The sequence below is a fragment of the Hyperolius riggenbachi genome, chromosome 8, assembly GCF_040937935.1.
Source record: "Hyperolius riggenbachi isolate aHypRig1 chromosome 8, aHypRig1.pri, whole genome shotgun sequence".
Taxonomy (NCBI): Eukaryota; Metazoa; Chordata; class Amphibia; order Anura; family Hyperoliidae; genus Hyperolius; species Hyperolius riggenbachi.
This window is the reverse complement of record NC_090653.1, coordinates 125858936-125877295: the sequence shown is the minus strand read 5'-3', so window position 1 is coordinate 125877295 and position 18360 is coordinate 125858936. Positions and strand designations below refer to the sequence as shown.

The window sequence follows — 18360 nt, the reverse complement described above, 5'->3', positions numbered from 1 at the left end:
ATTGTTGGATAATAATAAGCCTGATAAGGTTAGTTCAGGACAAAGTTAAAATCTGGGAAAGAGCAGATTTATTTTGAAAAGAGCTGTAAATCAAAAGAAAGATGTGTTATCTCAATAATTTGCATTTAACAATTGGTCTTATGCTAGGTACACACGATGCAATTTCCCATAAGATCGATGGGTCACCTGACAGGTAGTTGCAACTCGTGTACATGTCCAAACGTCTCCCAATTGATAGCGGGATCGATTTTCCAATGATATCTTCCCAAAATCGAGCCTGTTATCAATCGGGACCCAATCAGACATGTTGGAAATAATCTGTTTGATCTCTTTGATCGGATGGGAAGTTGTACCGTGTGTACCCAGCGTTACACCTGAACTCTGCCTAAGAGCTATGTAAGATAGCTGCATTTGTGAATTATCTAAGCTGCTAAAAACAATGTACCCAGCCAGTCTGTTCAGTCACATGGCTCTGGACGGCCCAGCCGGAAAGCAACACACTCAGCAAACTAGCATCACCTTTTCCATAACATTCTAGCAAATACAGACAGGTCGGAATATAAAGACTGACGTGAACTGCAGCAATGATTAACAGTGTAGTATGTGCCCCTGAGAGCAAATGCATATTGTAAAGCCTTCTACACATGCTGGATGAAACTTGGCCAATAACGACCGCCTCTGCTGAGAAACTAGTGTGAGAACAGTGGTGCCCCATCCAATGGTCCAGCGGCAAAGGATCGGGATGCCGGGATCCACAGGCTCTGTGCTCAGCATCAGTGGTGGGGGGGCTACATCAGTGTGGGGTTCAGCACCAGCTCGCGTGCTGTAGCTCCGTCCATTTCAGCCAGTGTAATTTCATTATTACGCGGTACCCAGTGCTGCTACAGAGGATTCAAGTATCAAACTTTGTCCAACACCTTGATCCACATAGGGGGCTCTGTGCCAGCACTGAACCGCCAGCGTCACCCCCACGATTGTCGGTAATGCGGCAGAGCAGCAGGGGAGATGGTTGGTGCAGCTGCAGTGGATGGGACCGGTGGTGACCAGAGTGTCAGATGCGGTCCTACACTTTGATTAAAAGTAGATGACGCTGTGCCAGATTTTATTGGCACCATTGCCATCTAGCTGCAGCAAGTTTTTCCTGTGTCAGACATTGATGGGGTTAAAGTGTACCCGAGACAATGAACAAAAGGATTTTTAAATACCTGAAGCTTCTTTCAGTCCCCTGTAGTCCTTCAGCTCTCTTGATGTTCTTCTGGTCCCCAAACGTTGTGCAGCTGTCAGACCTGTAAACTTTGTGACTTGGCTTAGGCATGGACCACTGAACATGCGCACTCCTGGCTGTACGCACCACCCAATCGTCCTTCCTTAGCCAGAGTGTTAAGACTGTACTGCGCTTGCATAGAATGCTTCCAGTCACTATAGTGCGATGGAGGAGGCAAACGGCCCAGAACAGCACATGCACAGTGGCCCACAACCTAGCCGGATCGCAAACTTCACAATGGATCAGACCGGAAAGACATTGAGGGAGCAGACAGACTACAGGGGGCTGAAGGATGCCACAGCTAAGTAACAATCCTTTTCTCCCATTCATCTCAGGTTTACTTTAAAGAGAGTCTGAAGCGAGAATAGATCTCGCTTTAGACCTCATATATAGCAGGGGCACGTGTGCCCCTGCTAAAACGCCGCTATCCCGTGGCTTAACGGGGGTCCCTGTCCCCCCAAACCCCCTCCGTAATGCGGGGGAGCGCTTCCTGGTTGGGGCAGGGCTAACCGCCGCAGCCCTGCCCCACGCGCGTCTGTCAGCGCGTATCTCCGCCTCTCCCCCGCCCCTCTCAGTCTTCCTTCACTGAGAGGGGCGGGGGAGAGGCGGCGATGCGCGTCTGATAGACGCGACGGGAGGCAGGGCTGCAGCCGTTAGCCCTGCCTCCAGGAAGAAGATTTCTACGACCAACTTGCCGACCATCTTTTGCGGGGGGTGGGTTGGGGGGGGTCAGGGACCCCCGTTTAGCTGCGGGATAGCGGCGTTTTAGCAGGGGCTCTTGTGCCCCTGCTATATATGAGAGCTGAAGCGAGATTTAGTCTCGCTTCAGTGTCTCTTTAAGGCTGGCATCACCTAACTGCCCCTCCTCTCTCAGTCTCAGAGATGCTGTGCAGGGGATTATACCACACAGACTTGGGTGCTTAAACTCGTTCTAGCTCCAATAAAAATATTCTAGGAATTTTTAATGAGTACATCACTTAAGAGTCTTTTTTCATTTTTGTGTATATTTGAGCTTTAATAGCTTACTGCTCCCCCCCCACCAAGCATTTTTATAAGAACATTTCTCATATAAAACAAAATTTGAATCATTGGATAGCTTGTACTTTATTCTAGGTGATTTGGTCAGTTTTGTTGGCATCCTCTTTGTTTGTGTTCCCAACCACCATCTGTTCTTCATGAATGTAGCATCCAGCTATAATTTCCGGCATACAATCCATGAACAGGATATTCCAAAATACTGGTATCATAGGAACCATGTGTTTGATTTCTTGTATTTATTCAAGTTACGGTCCTATAAACGGGCAACACAATCACAGAGAGAAGTATTTAAAATGACCCATCTTGTTTGATATTAAGCTCTCATGCCAACAAAGCTTCAGCATGGTTCAGTCTAATCAATTGAGATATGCAGCCCCATGGAAACCCTCCACAGCTTTACTAAACTGTCCAAACTATTTAGGATTTGGGGCAGAAGAAAATCTCCACAACATCTATGTACTATTCTGAGAGTTAGGCCTGGTTCACATTAGCGTTCGCTATCCGGATTTTCCGGATCTGATCCGGACCGCATACTGTACAAACGGAACGTACGTTCCGCATAGCAATGTAAAGTCTATGCGGACGTTCACATGCGTACGTTCCGTACAGAACGGAGCCGGATCAGATCCGGACTCCAGACTCTTTTCCAACATGCGCTATTTTTTGGCTCCGGATCTCCGGCCAACGCACCCGGACCGGAGCCGGACTGGAGCCTGACTGCAGCATCCGGAACACAGAAACCAATGGGGAACGGAAGGCACAGAACACGCTGCCTACAAAAACCTGACATTCTACCCCACTTCCTATGCGTATCCAAGCGGCCATTTCGGATGGGGACACATGGGCCAAGCATGTCTGGAGTGGAGCAGCAGTGACACACGTGCTGGAGCTGTTTGGCAGAATGTCGGAGGTGGAGGTGAGGCCTACAGCGGAGGAACCTGATTCTACAGGTGCACCAGTTGCACCTTGTGCTGACCCCAACATTTTTTTATTTTAATTTCACTATTTTTTGCTCACGGATCCGGATGGCAGCCTGATGCATGCCTGATACAAACGGACCGGATCCGGATCGGAACCGTACGGTTCTGATCAGGATCAGGTCAGGATCCGATCAGGATCCGATCAGGATCCGGTCCGTTTACTTGCCAAAACGCAAGTGTGAACGGGGCCTAAAGTGCACCTGAACTCTTGCACATGACAGCAGGAAAACATAGACACATGCACTCTGTATGTATTTAGAGGGTTTAGCCTGTCTAGTTCCCACTCATCTGTGACTAAGCACAAGCTGTAATTTGATCCCACAGCTGTATCAGCTGACTCCCACGGCACAGAGCTAATTTGTAAACAGAGGATGATAACAATAGGTCTGCTTCCATGAAAGCAGGAAGTAGACAAACTGCAGATTTATTGGAGGATGTGTATCAGCTGTAACAAAGAAATATTTTTCATTGAAAGTTATTATGCTGTTGCGTAACTTATAGAGCAGAGAGGACGTTTTGAGTTCAGGTCCGCTTTAAAACTGACCCTGTGTTACAATGCCTGATGTTCAGCTCACTGTACGGTAAGGTAACAATACTCAAGCCAGATCACATAGAGCACGTTCAGAGGGGACAGTGCAGTGTCTGCTCTGATGGGGTGTTGTGTCCGGCTGGAGTCCGGAGTACATGCATTGCCACCACAGGCTTCTGTGGGAAACGCATCCGCTGTCCAAAAAAGCTGTGCAGGGACACAGCAAGAGAACGTGGCAAACTGGATGGATATCATATACCAGGAATCCGGGGAAGCAGGAAATCTGGGCACCTGAAGAGCTACAGAAAATTGGGAGCTGCCATAGACGCCCATACAATTACCGTTTACGGTATTTGCTATAAAAATATTTAGCATTTCTGCTACAAATGATATTTAGCTGGGGGAGGGGGTGTGGCAGGGAGGCGGCAGTTAAGGTTCGGCATTCATGACAGGGGTTTAAGGTTGGTGTGTGTGTGTGTGTGTGTGTGTGTGTGTGTGTGTGTAGGGGGGGTTAAGGTTAGGAATCAGCAAGGGGGATGGTTACGGTTATGCATCGGAAGGGGGGGAGGGGTTGGTGTTAGAGTTAGGCATCGGATGAAGGGTGTTAGGGTTAGGAATCTGGGGGGGGGGGTGGAGTTAGGCATGGGTAGAGGGAGGGTTCAGTGTGAGAATAGGGTTAGGTTTAGCGGTTGTAAAACATTGGTATCATTTAGGCTTTGTTCACATCTAAAATCACAATTGCTGAGATTTTGTGAGTGACTTTTTCTTTTCCCGCCTTTACCTTTGCTTTCCGATTTTTTGTAAAACGCTTTTCAAAATGCTTTTGCAGAGCAATTTGTTATTTCACTTCCTGACGCAAGTCAGGAAGTGAACTCTTTGACCCGGAAAATAATAAATACAATGTATTTATTCTTAAAAGTGTGAACTCAATTGCCGCATAAAGCGATTTTGTGAGCTTTTGTGTTTTTCCCAAACTTTCTATTGTAGCAAAATCAACCTAAAAATGGTACAGGCAGCACTTTGCTGAGCGGAAACCGATGAAACACGCTGATATGAACTATCCCATAAGGATTCATTGTACAATCAATTTTAGGGCGTTTTTTAAAAATCGCCAGCGCTCCAAAAAAAAAAAGCGCAAAAACCCCTAGGTGTGAACAAGCCCTTACTCATATTTTCCTACAGAAATGTGCACTTAATAGTAGTAGAATATCTGTAAATGTACTGATATTTTAAGAGCCTATGATTTGGGCGCCTACTTTTTTTGCGCGTTCTTTATGTATGTATGTGGAATTGCCACTCTAATTGGAGAGCACCACTGTTTTATGAGTCCGAATTGTTACACATATGCTTTAGTGAGAGGAATACAGACACAGCAGTAGCAGCACTTATACCACTGAGCAGGAACAGTGGGGGGCATTTATCAGGAGTGTCTGGGACAAAATATTGGTAGGTTTTTAGAAATCCTTGCAGAACTGTCTCAGGCATTTAAGAACTCACTAAATAGTGCAGTTTCCTTCATAAACTATTAGGAATAGGAGGAGTAAGGAAGGTTTCTCAGACAGTGCAGGGTGTGAGGGAAATTGCTGTCGCTGAGGTAACCAATATATCTGCTGTATTACATCAAGGCCCAGCACTGGAAGGGTTAACGGACATCCGAGGTGAAAATAAAGTGATGAGATAAACAATTGGGTCTATTCTCCTTCTCCTAAAAATGACTTTTTTTTTTAGATATCTCACAGTTTTATTTTATATTTAAAACTAGTTTTTATGTTTTTACGGTGTCTTCGTCTCTGCTCAATGACACCTTCATTGCAGTATGCCAGAGCTTAAATCTATGAACTATTAACCTTTTTATCTCTTTCCTGCTCTCAGAAGCAATTTACTGAAAGGAAAGTGTTTTATGGCTGTAATTACTTATCAGTGAGGGTTATGCTATAGTCCGACCCAGACCCGACTGGGACAGAAACTGTCACTCGCATACTTGATGATTAACTCTTTCAGGCAGAGAAAGAAAAAATGGAACACATCATAGCAGAGCAGGGACAAGGTCCTCCAGCACCCAAGGCTGAGACACCAAAGTGCGCTCCTCCATCCCTCCCACCCCAGTGTCACACACTGATTGCTATTAGACAAAGAGGGCCACAGGGCCCACAACCTCTCCAACACCTTAATATCTAGTTATCTGGCTTGCAGTCACTGCCATGCATACCCTTTTCTTATTTTTTTCTGCTTCATACACAATTAGGAATGACAAATGAATGAATTGTGCGCCCCCTCCTACACTGCGCCCTGAGGCTATGCCTCGGCCCGGCCCTGCATCATAGTCATTTGTGTGCTTGGCACTATCCATACACATGTCTCTCTTATCATGTCACATGTCACCTCCGTTGTCCTTTAAAGAGAGTCTGAAGCAGAATTTTTTTTACCTCTTTTTAATGTGCAGCCATCTTCAGCATTGAAATCCAAGTTGTTTCGCTGCATCCCTCGCAGCAGAGCGAGTATTATTATTATTTCCCCAGTAATGCCCTTAATACAGTCTAGGATCGCAGCATTTTGCTTCCTAGAAGAGGCAGAGCTGTTCACAATAGCTCTGCCTCTTCTCCAGTCAATCTCCGCCGATCTCCACCTTTCCCCACCCCTCTTAGTCTTCTTTCAGGCCCCGTTCAGACTGCAGAATGCAGACCGCAACGCATGCGGACCGCAACGCGTACGAACGCACGCCATCCGCGTTCGTATGCGTTGCGTGGCTGATCCCATCACTGAAAAGTGAATGGGACAGCCATGCGTTTTTACAAAAAATGCGTGCAGCATGCGTTCCCGGACCGCACAGGTCCGGAACGCATGCAGTGTGAACATCAGACATTGCACTCTATGCAATGTCTGATGTCGTGCGTGTCGGCCACCTGCACGCGTTTCCAAAACGCGGCTGGAAACGCGTGCAGTGTGAACGGGGCCTCACTGAGAGGGGCGGCGAGAGGCGGAGATCGGGGGGATTGACTGAAGAAGAGGCAGAGCTACTGTGCACAGCTCTGCCTCTTCATGGCAGCAAAAACTACTTGCCTCAGATATATTGGTAGGTGAACAGAGGCGCCAGAAGGATAAAAGTACATAACATTTTTAAAAAATTGCTGGGAGGAAGTGGTGGACTCACCTCCGTTAAAGCAGCCACCAAGGACTGTAAATATATAGATATACACATTTATTGAAAATATCCCAAAGATGCAACGCGTTTCGCGGGCACAGCCCACTTCTTCAGGCAATAAGCAGGGGATAAACAACAGCAATTCAGTTATAGCAAGCAGAGCACCTCTGTGACGTGTGTCACAGAGGTGCTCTGCTTGCTATAACTGAATTGCTGTTGTTTATCCCCTGCTTATTGCCTGAAGAAGTGGGCTGTGCCCGCGAAACGCGTTGCATCTTTGGAGTATTTTCAATAAATGTGTATATCTATATATTTACAGTCCTTGGTGTCTGCTTTAATGGAGGCGAGTCCACCACTTCCTCCCAGCAATTTTTTAAAAATTTTATGTACTTTTATTCTTCTGGCGCCTCTGTTCACCTACCAATATATTTGAGTCCACCCCAGGTGGAGGGGTGATCTACCCCCTTTCTTCCTATCTACAGAGAGCGACTTCTTAATCCTGAGTGAGGACAGGTCTAATCCCCTCACCTGCCTAATGAGTGGTTACCTAGGTGGTAACCCGTGTTTGTGAGTATTACCATCTCACTGTTTCATTTATCCAATCAATTTTGACATACTACACCATATTGGGCTCTCGATTTCTCTTCAACTTTACTTGCCTCAGATTTGTTTGAAGAGATAACTTGAGAGTCATGGAACTATGCTAGGCTATTTCAGAGACATAAATAACTCATTCTGCCACAGGAACGTGGCAAATCAGCTTGGAATTTAAGGCTGAAGATGGCTACAATAAAAAGAGGAAAAATATTCAACTTCAGACTTTCTTTAAGCTCAGAACAACTTCACAGGATTCAGCAGGGGGAAGGAGCACTTCACAAATCATGTCTAGCCTGCACTGCGCAAGATGTGTAGAACTGCTATCAAGCACTTCTTAATCTGCTGCAGTTTAGGAATGGATTTGCACATTTAACTAGTGCAGTTCTAGAATTTCACACTGAACTGTCGCTATTAAGTAGGATTTAGGAATTTTCTTATTATCATGCAGAACTGTTCCCTCTGCTGGTTAGAACTGTTTAAAGCAGGATTGTCACCATAAAAATCAAATTTCAAAGGCAACTGGTCTGAGTGTATTAAGTGATAAAGATGCTAATCCTGCATTCAAAAATTTCAAAACTTTTTCTACTGTTATAATTTGGAGTTATCACATACTTAAGGAGCACTGGTCCTTTAGTAGTCAGTGCCAAACAGTTGCATGCTGGGGGTTCTTTTTATCTATAATATATTCCTCCCCTTCCATTTATTTCCCTGTCTAGCTGCTTATCTGAGACATGATCCCCTGCTCACTTGTGTTTACAAGCAAGGCTGAGATGACTCAGCGATTGGAGGAGAAAAGAAAAAAAGTAAAGGGCAGAAATGACATCAGGATTTAGCCTCAACTGAGGGCAAACAACATGGTTCCCACCAGGAACAGAATTCTCTTCATTTACTATATAAAATTCACTAAAATCAAAACATGGACAGTACAATATATGTGTTATGTAAGTAGATCAAATATGTATCTACTTATATATGTGTGTTTTTTCCCTGGTATAGTATGGCTAATCCTAGTGCTTTAATGCTAGGGATACATGGTGCGTTTATGTGCCGGAATCCTCCTTCTCCAGATATCGGCATGTCCCCGCTCGTCCCCGCGGGCGCTTCTAATCTTCCGCTCGTTTTCTCCCATTGTCCATATATATACTCTATCACAGATTTCCCCAGATTCATACATCTATACTCTCTCATGCCTACAACCATCATCTTTTGTCTCTTCCTTCTTGAAAGCGAGAAAAAGACAAGTTGAATAACTTGAAGAAAAATAAAATGGCCACCAAAGGTTTTAGATTTCATGATGACCACCAACATTTTATATGCCCTAACGGCCACTAACAGTTAAGTATTTTTTGTGTTTTTTTCTGATTCTTCCCTGCTTATATTGTATCAGTAAAGGATTAGAGGAACTTGCAATACAGTCATATGTCCTTCTGTTGCAGAGAGTTCACTTTTCAGAAATGTGTCCCCACCAGAGCAGGAATTAAGTTATATGAGGAAAACTGACTCAGCAGAATGGCATTCCTTCTAGTTGACTGAAGCTGACAATCATGTCCCTGGTTGAAAGGTTGGCTCATAGATATTTAACCACAGTGAAGAGATTATGTGATTGCCCAACTAGCCTCCAACTTGACATTTAAGGAATATGGTAGGCGGGATGTTCCGCACCACCTCCCCGTCTCCACAGAGTTTGGAGTTTCTTAGGCCTCACTATAATCACCTGTGTGTCAGTCTATCATCATGCATTAAAACTACATTGAGTGCACAACAACAATTAACAAGAATGCACATACCTTATTTTGGCAGCATCTAAAAGAGCTTAAAGGGAACCCAAGGTGAGAGGGATATGGAGGCTGTCGACGGTTACACATTAAGTAATTCAATTAAAAAAGATGAAAAAGCCCTAAGAAACTACTTGCCTCAGAGTTGTTTGAAGTGATAACTGGATAAAAATAAAGCTAACTTAGAGCAATACTTTTATTGATCCCAAGTAGACTAAGTAGTAGATTTCTAATAAAGGTAGCCCCTTCAAAATAATAAGCAAGTCCTTAAAAATGTGTCCTAGTAGTGAGCATGATGGCGCAGATGGCCCAACCCATGTAGACATACACTATTTAAAATGTTAAGACTGTCTTACCACTACTGCACAGTATAGTGCGACTTATTGCTTAAAATGCTTGCTTGTTTTTAAATTACTTTTAGTTATTTTTTTTGCAGTTTGGACAAGTGAAAAATGTAGCAGGCGTTCCACTTTAGGTCTGTTATACTGATATTCTGCTGCTATGAATGCTCCCTGAAATCACTGAAAAAAAAATTACTTTTGGAGAACACAGTGCTGTTATAGGAACACAGAGGTATGGCCACGCATCCCATTTGTTTCTATGTTATGTCAGTTTGAATGAAAAATCTGAACATATGCAAATCAATACATCATGTTTGTTGAATTTTGTGACTAAGGGTGGCCACTAATGATCCAATCTTTTTCATCCAATCTTACCATTTCTATGTAATATAAGGTAACTGCCTGAAGTATCCATTCAGTATATTCACTCAATTTACCCTTATACTACATAGATTTGGTAAGATTGGATGAAAAAGATTGGATCATTAGTGGCTACCATTAGACTGTTCAGCAAACATCCTTTGAAGACATCTGGTTAGAAATCACAAAATATCTTCCATCATTATCAGCAGAGTATGGTTCATGCTGTGTCAGTCAGCAGAAATGTATTAGGCTCTGTTCCTACTTGAGCTGAGGACGGACATTTTATGTCCATTCTCAACTCATTACAAAACTGAAAGTGAACGGCTCCTGTTTTATCCATCAGATCTGTTGCAGTAAGGGACATTTTTCACTATATCAGTTGCTGTCAGTTGTAACTGAAAGGACAACTGATGTGCAGTCCAGTGTCCATGTTTCCCTATGGCCTCTTTCACACTATACGCTGAAAAACGGAAACTTTTTTACAATGCACTGCTATGGGAAAAATACTATTAAACTATTAAAAAACTATTAAAACACATTAAGTGTAAAAGGGTCCTTAGCGGACAGCACTTCTGTGCAGTCTGCGATAATCCCGGAAGAGCAGATGTGTCCCCCATATTGGCTATGTGAGGTAATGCATTTGCCCCAGGCTGCAGCCAGACCACAGCGGACTATCATTGCAGACACTACACTGTCCTGCTGGCCGCACGTGATCCAGCGCAACTGGGAACCGAGCCTTACTTTCTACTTATAGGAATGTGGTGTGAAATGTGAGTGCAGGCCCTCCATGTACAAGTTCGTACTGCTCTGCTAATTGGCAAATGTTACCATTGCTGGCCAGGGTAAGTTCTCTTCACTCTGCTCTCCCTCCCTCTGCTGCTGAATAGACACATCACCATGGCAATGGCTGAGTCACTTCAGCAGAGCAGGGAGGGGGACCAGAGTGAAGAGACCAGGTAGAGAAATTCTAGCTGGCAATGATTATATTTGCAGATTAGCAGAGATTGGCAAACCCTCTGTATTAAAAGTAACCAATTTTAATTTTTGTGATCCAATTTTGCTGATACTTACACTAGTTACATAGCACAGGTTGAATAAATAGCATTAACTAGGTAATGTGTGCTACGCAAGTTTCATAAAGGGCATTACCCTAGCAACACACATGTTTCCTAAGTAACGCATCCTACATAACTGACATAACTACCAGTAAAACTGTCGTGTGCTGCCTGCTCACAGCAATTTTACTGCAATTTAGTGAATATGTTGTTAATGGAGATAAAGTCCTGTCGTTCACTCTGTTATATTTGCTAAACAACCGTAAAACAGTTCTAATTACAAAAGTTTCCAAATAAATAGGTAGTATAAGGTCCAATAGATACTTATTGATATTTCATATATTTCATATGTTGAAAAACAAAGAAGAGGGAGCGCTCCGTAGTGCATTAACAGTATTTTATTCCTCAGACACGCAATGTGTTAAAAACACTTACTAAAAAACAATGAAGCATAAGCATATCATGGGCTGCAAGCCCTAAAAGACAACCATGGGTGGTAACCTGCACCTCCTCTGTGGCCTGCAGTGGATGGATGTCCCAGCTGGAGATGGACAATAGGTGCCTTCCCTATGGTGCCCGTGTGCAGTACCTCACGACGTGTTTCAGCGCATCCACGCCTTTATCACTTGACTTGATAAAGGCGTGGATGCGCCGAAACGCGTCGTGAGGTACTGCACATCCACTGCAGGCCACAGAGGAGGAGCAGGTTACCACCCAGGGTTGTCTTTTAGGCGTACGTACAAAAAGGGCGCCTGGACAAAAAGGGCGCGGGGTGTAAACTCTAAATAATAATTAATCATTAATAGGGTTTATAAATATAGTGTGCTATATTTCGTTTACAAATAATGTTTAACAAAATTATAAATCATTAAATAATGTTTATGAAATCGGAAATTGTGAAAACGTTAATCTTCCCTGTTTCAAAAGTTAAACTTATAATTACGTTTATAAAAAAACCAATAATATATGTTTAATTGTTATAATTGTATATTATTGTGAATAACAGTCATTTATGGTTTGTTCTTATAATAAAATCTGAAAATATTGTTTATAAAGATGATATAAATATAACTACGTTCGTAATAAGTGTTGTAATACATTAGTAATTATTACTAAAATTTTACTAAAACTATACCTAAGCCTACTCTTACACAGAACCCTACCTGTACCTATCCCTAACCCCTAGACTCCCCTGTTGGTGCCTAAACCTAAGACCCCCCTGTTGGTGCCTAAACCTAAGACCCCCCCTGTTGGTGCCTAAGTAACCCTCCCTGTACCTACCCCTAACCCCTAGACCCCCCTGTTGGTGCCTAAACCTAAGACCCCCCTGTTGGTGCCTAAACCTAAGACCCCCCTGTTGGTGCCTAAACCTAAGACCCCCCTGTTGGTGCCTAAACCTAAGACCCCCCTGTTGGTGCCTAAACCTAAGACCCCCCTGTTGGTGCCTAAACCTAAGACCCCCCTGTTGGTGCCTAAACCTAAGACCCCCCTGTTGGTGCCTAAGTAACCCTCCCTGTACCTACCCCTAACCCCTAGACCCCCCTCTTGGTGCCTAAACCTAAGACCCCCCTGTTAATGCCTAAACCTAAGACCCCCCTGTTAATGCCTAAACCTAAGACCCCCCTGTTGGTGCCTAAACCTAAGACCCCCCTGTTAATGCCTAAACCTAAGACCCCCCTGTTGGTGCCTAAACCTAAGACCCCCCTGTTGGTGCCTAAACCTAAGACCCCCCTTTATTATGTGGATAATTATGTTTTACTAATTGTGGATTAAAAAAATATTTTGCAATTTACGTTACGTACTGATCGCTTTATTTTGTGAATAATAATGTTTTACAAACAGTAAGGGATAAAACTTTAAATAATGTTTTAATTATTTAAATAAGATAAATATGTTTATTATTTTCATAAACGTTATTCGGCACGGGTGCATTTTATAAACGTAAATCACCACAAGTTCAGTTATAAATCATTAAACAGCTCCGGGCGCCGTTTGTAAACTTTATTTAGCTCCTGGCGCCGTTTATAAACTTTATTTAGCTCCGGCGCCCTTTTTTCCTACCCGGCGCCCATTAAACGCTATTTATTATGGGAGTGAATGGCGGCGCCCTTTTTGTCCACTAGCGGCATGCGCCCTTTTTTCCCAGCTCCGTCTTTTAGGGCTTGCAGCCCATGATATGCTTATGCTTCATTGTTTTTTAGTAAGTGTTTTTAACACATTGCGTGTCTGAGGAATAAAATAACGTTAATGCACTATGGAGCGCTCCCTCTTCTTTGTTTTTCTACTACTACAGTTATTCCTTCAGCCGGGATCCAGGAGCTGCTAGTAGCTGCATTATTTACCCTTCAGGCTTCGTGTGATTAGCGCAAGATTGCACATCATTGTTTTTTGTTATTTCATGTTACTGGTTAAAAAAAATAAAATAAAAATCTAAATACACTGTATATTTCCATACCAATACAACTAATACATAACTAAAAATAAAATTCACTATATATTATATTTAAGTTATCTGAAAGCAATCTTTTTTTTACATTTTAACATGAACTTTGTTAAAAGCAGGAGTCTGAGTTAGGATGATTTATCCCTATGCCGGGAACAGGGCTTTCATTTCATGTGATTATTTGATTTGACATCATGGGTCAAGTCTCTCTCAAGCACCTTTATCTCATTTCTTTTTACTGGGAACATTTTATATTTTTATAGTTGCTGACAAAGCAAGCTGTGTAACACATTAGCCAGATTATACTGCTTTTTTATTCCATATATTGTATATATATTGATAAATGCTGACTGTAGCCTTATCTTACTGCTATCCAGCATGAATAAAAGAATATTTTTTTTAATGAATGCTATTCTATCCACAATGCATTCATTCAACTATGTTCTTCATCTGAGAAATGTACATTTTGCTTCTCAGTGTTGAAAACGTGCAAACCTTTTGCTGCAAAGAAACTCCAGATATTGGCTGCTACCGGTAGCATGGGAATGAATAAGTAAAATAGATGTAACTGATATCACACCACAGCATTACAGCTTCTTATCTGCGGGGTTGTGAAGTCGGAGTCAAAGAGTCGGTGGTTTCATAAACTGAGGAGTCGGAAGACTTTTGAACCAAATCCATAGCCTTTGTAAAAATTAGACTGAGGAGTCGTAGTTGTGGAATCGGAGCAATTTTGGGTACATGGAGTCGGGGGCTTCATAAACTGAGGAGTCGGATGCTTTTTGTACCAACTCCACAGCCCTGCTTATCTGCACCTGGGTTACTGATAGTGATTAGTTAAATTAATACATTCCTTCTGCATCTTATCCAGAGAAACAACATTATATGAAAGTAAAAGGTAAATAATAATTTGGCAAGAGAGGGAAATAGAGGATATGTAAAGCATTGAAGCAGACTATTGTAAAAAGCTAAATAAAGAACAAATTACCTCATGAAAAGTGTCAAAATACCCCCTTCTTCAAAAATGTAAAATCAGACGAGCATAAATAAAAGCATGAGGTCGAGGCTCTAAAAAGAAATTGAGATTACCGTATTCTTTTTGTTCAGATCTAAATAACCTAAGTCTACATTTTTAACCCACTTGTTTTAGTTTCCTTGGTGCCGTTTGTGCCTGATGCACGAACCACTGGGAAACTTGCTGACCTCAGATGCTTCATGATGCACAGTCTCAACAACCTGAGGGTCTTTCAAATGTATTAATGACTACACGGACAAGGAAAAGCTTATACCACAAAGGTTAACCTGAATCTAGACTCATACACAGTGCTAGATAGGAAGGGCCCCACAAAATAAAATATAGTTCAGTATAAAATGGAGTGTAAGATCCAGCAGTTACCTTCTAAAATGACTCAACAAATTTAATGGCAATAAATGATTAATGAAGCACCTGTTTAGCAGGACAAACCAAGATAATAGTGCCACAAAGCTTTCATAGAACTGAGACATCCAATCATCCCTCAAATAGGAAGAATCCTGACTGAGAAGAGATCTGAGGACATGGGCATTGGTCATTCGGCCTATTCCTGAAAGGATCAGCTAAACTAGTTTGTCTTTCAGGGAACTGTGCACTTCAGGAAATAATTATAGCAAATGTTGGCAAGGAAACTGGAGGATCATCCCTACTCTGGAAGTTAAAAAAAATGAAACTATCATATGGAACTGTTCAAGGTATTTGTAATCAATTTAAAAGGTAATAATTTCAAAAGTCAAATAGTTAATTTATTTTTCCAACATTAACATCATAAGTCTCAAGGAGAAATAGTTCACTAGTGGGACTTTTTAGGGCAGTACACATATAACACATCCACAAGGAAGAAACTGATAACCCCTACGACCCCTACAGGCTTGTTTCCACAAGGGTAGATTTGTACTGCACGCGTATGTGGAAATGAAGGGAAATGAAATCAAATGCCATTGCATCCGAATTTCCATAGGCCCACATTGGCACAGCTGGGGGATTAGAATGTGAACCTGCATCAGCACAAGTGCTGGCGTCCATCTCAAAAACAAATGCCAACACAAGTGGGGATATAGCCTAAGATTTTTACTAAATGGTTAAAACCAATAAAATAACTTTCAACTGCAGGGGTGCAAATACAACATAATTTGACTGATGTTTTGCAGGCATATTCACCCATGCACAGGTGGGGTAATTAGTGTCTCAGCTACATGGAATCCATGTAGCTACATGGAATCCACCTAGCTGAGACACTAATTACCCCACCTGTGCATAGGTGAGGTTGCCTGCAAAACATGCAACTCTGGGGGTCACAAGGACAGGTTTGAGAAACACTCCCATATAGTATCATCAATATCCATTACAATAAATATACAGGGTTATCAGAAGTAAACCCACACGTTTTGATGTTAGTACCATGCCACCCAGAGGGTGTGGTCTACAATGCACAAAAAATGTATGCATACGATGATTACTAGCTATTGCTTCAGACAACCATCCTATACATGCTTTTTCAGGCAAAGAAAATATAGTGTGTGTACATAACTTTTGTGCTCCACACGGAACCTACTGGGATCCTTGAGCTTGGCATATCACATTTTATGGATAAAAACATATTTTGAAAGACTTTTCACTTTCCGCTGTTTCAGGCCCTGTTCACATTGCATTTTGTTCTCGTGTCCGTCCACGTTAGGCTGTTTTTGAGGCATCTTTTTTTTACCGATTCCTGCCGCTTAGGTGGGTGATTCGTTTTTGTGCTTAGGGGTTTTCTAAACGTTTTTTTCCGAGCAGTTTTGTAATTACCTCCTCTGTAGTTAAGTTACCTCCTTACCTTATTTTCACACGCAGCTAATTAACAGCCTGTCTTTAACTTTAGAATTCTGGAGTTATTTTAAGGATTGAAGAGTTAACTTAAAGACAGAAGAGTTAACTTTAGGTTTGCCTGAGGTAAAATGTTTCCTGAATACTACATGCCTCATCACCATGGTGATAACTCTAGAAACGTTATTAAAGACAAGAGATCAGCTTAGTGAATTGAGGCCAATGTATTTATTCTTAAAAATACAAACGCATTTGCTACACAAAGCGATTTTGTGAGTGTTTTCGCTTCTCCTAAACTTTCCATTGAGGCAGAATCGCCTCAAAAATGGTCCATGCACCGCTTTACTGAACGGACAGCGCAAAACTCGCGCTGATATGAACCTTCTCATAGCCATTCATTGCACAAGTGTTTGGTGGGTGATTTTAAAAATCGCTCGCGTGTAAAAAAAATGAGAAATGTCTACAGTGTGAACGAGCCCTTAACTACTTGCCGACTGCTCCACGTTAATTGGCGTGAGCAGTGCGGCAGCCCCAGGACTGCTCCACGCCGATTGGCGTGAACGGCTGTGTTATGATCGCTTCTGCAGCGTTTTCTGCTGACTGCAGTGGTATTGCAAACCAAGCAGTTCTAATGTCATTACATGCATTTGCTTGCATAGTTTGGTTTGCACTTAAACTAGTTGCTGATTCCATCTGCAGTCGCTCTGAAGTTAATGACAGTTTAATATGCTTTTGTGTAAACAAACATTGTCTGCTGCAGTGGAGGGGCGGTCCCTTTCCTGCAGGCTGCATATCATTGTCTGCCTTTTCCTGCTGTCAGCCTGTGATTAATTACCATTCACTTGTGTGGGAATCTGCAGGTCTGCTCCCATTGGATGACCTCAGTATAAAGAACTGCTTCCTGCAATGCCTCATGGGCTATCATAGTTTCAGACTCTATCTGTTACTCTGCTCGTGCCCCACCTCGTTCCTGGTCCGTGTGGACTGCGCTGACTCCTGCGAAGGGGTCAGCGAGTCCTCCTAGTTCTGCTCTTGTTCTAGAAGTTGCTACTTGCTTGTCTTGTGTCATATATTGGTTCATCGCCAATATATACGCATACTTGCGCATTTTGTTATTTTCCTTGTATTCGTGTTACGTTAATATATCAGTGTCACTGATATATACGTACACGAACTGTTTATTTCCTGTGTTCAGCTAGTCAGTTTTCCAGCACGTTTTGGTAGTTTGCGCGTATCGTGAACACCCGTGCTGAGCTAGTTATCCTGTTCCTGGTCCTGTTTGTGGATTGCGTTCATCTCTGCGAAGAGATAGCGAATCCTTCTGAGTCCTGTTCCCTGTATTACTTCAGTCTTAGTCAGAGTTCCTGCTTATGTCATATATCGGTTCATTGCCAATATATACATATGTTAGTCAGACGTTACGAATAGTTTCATTGATAGCTGTAATTGTAATACGCTAGGAAAACATACTTATTGTATATTTATCTGTGTTACGTTCATCTATCTCGATCCTGCTATTTCCTGTCTCTCCTGTCCTGTCTTTGTGAGGCACGCCATCGCCGCAACGCATTGGCTGCCTCATTCCAGTCTGTCTGGTTTTGGACGCTTGCTGTCGCTAAGTAATCGCTAGCTAGCAAGCGTTCATTCTGTCTACCTGTCCTGATCTCCTCAGTCCTGGTTTATGCGCTCAGCGCTACCTTGCGCTGAGACGTTATTACGAAAGTGTTTGTGGCTGTTCAGATCTGCACCGGCTCTGTGCGCCACAATCTCCTATTGGAGTCGGTCCTCTCCTCCACTAAACTGGGGATATCCTGATCCCTTGTGCTGGTGTGTGTACCTCCTTCACGTCAGTTTATGTGTTGTATGCTGACTGTGGAGATTACACCCCCAAGCTTAACATTATGATAGCCCCATTACCAATCCCCATTGTGGGGGGGGTTCCCAGCAAAAATGACACTGTTTGTTATGGTTCCTGTTCCTTTAAGAAATTTGAG

General features: G+C 42.7%; 1 protein-coding gene and 1 long non-coding RNA gene across 2 annotated transcripts in view; both read right to left on the bottom strand.

Annotated features, from left to right (window-relative positions):
• The window catches only part of PASD1 (PAS domain containing repressor 1), a 214887-nt gene that overhangs the window by 135207 nt on the left and 61320 nt on the right, over positions 1 to 18360 (bottom strand). The gene's annotated exons all lie outside the window — the stretch shown is intronic.
• On the bottom strand, positions 2344 to 11184 carry LOC137528312 (uncharacterized). The gene is made up of 2 exons (XR_011023361.1): positions 11101 to 11184; positions 2344 to 2555 (listed from the first exon to the last, which is right to left on the bottom strand). It is a non-coding gene; the product is annotated as an uncharacterized lncRNA (long non-coding RNA).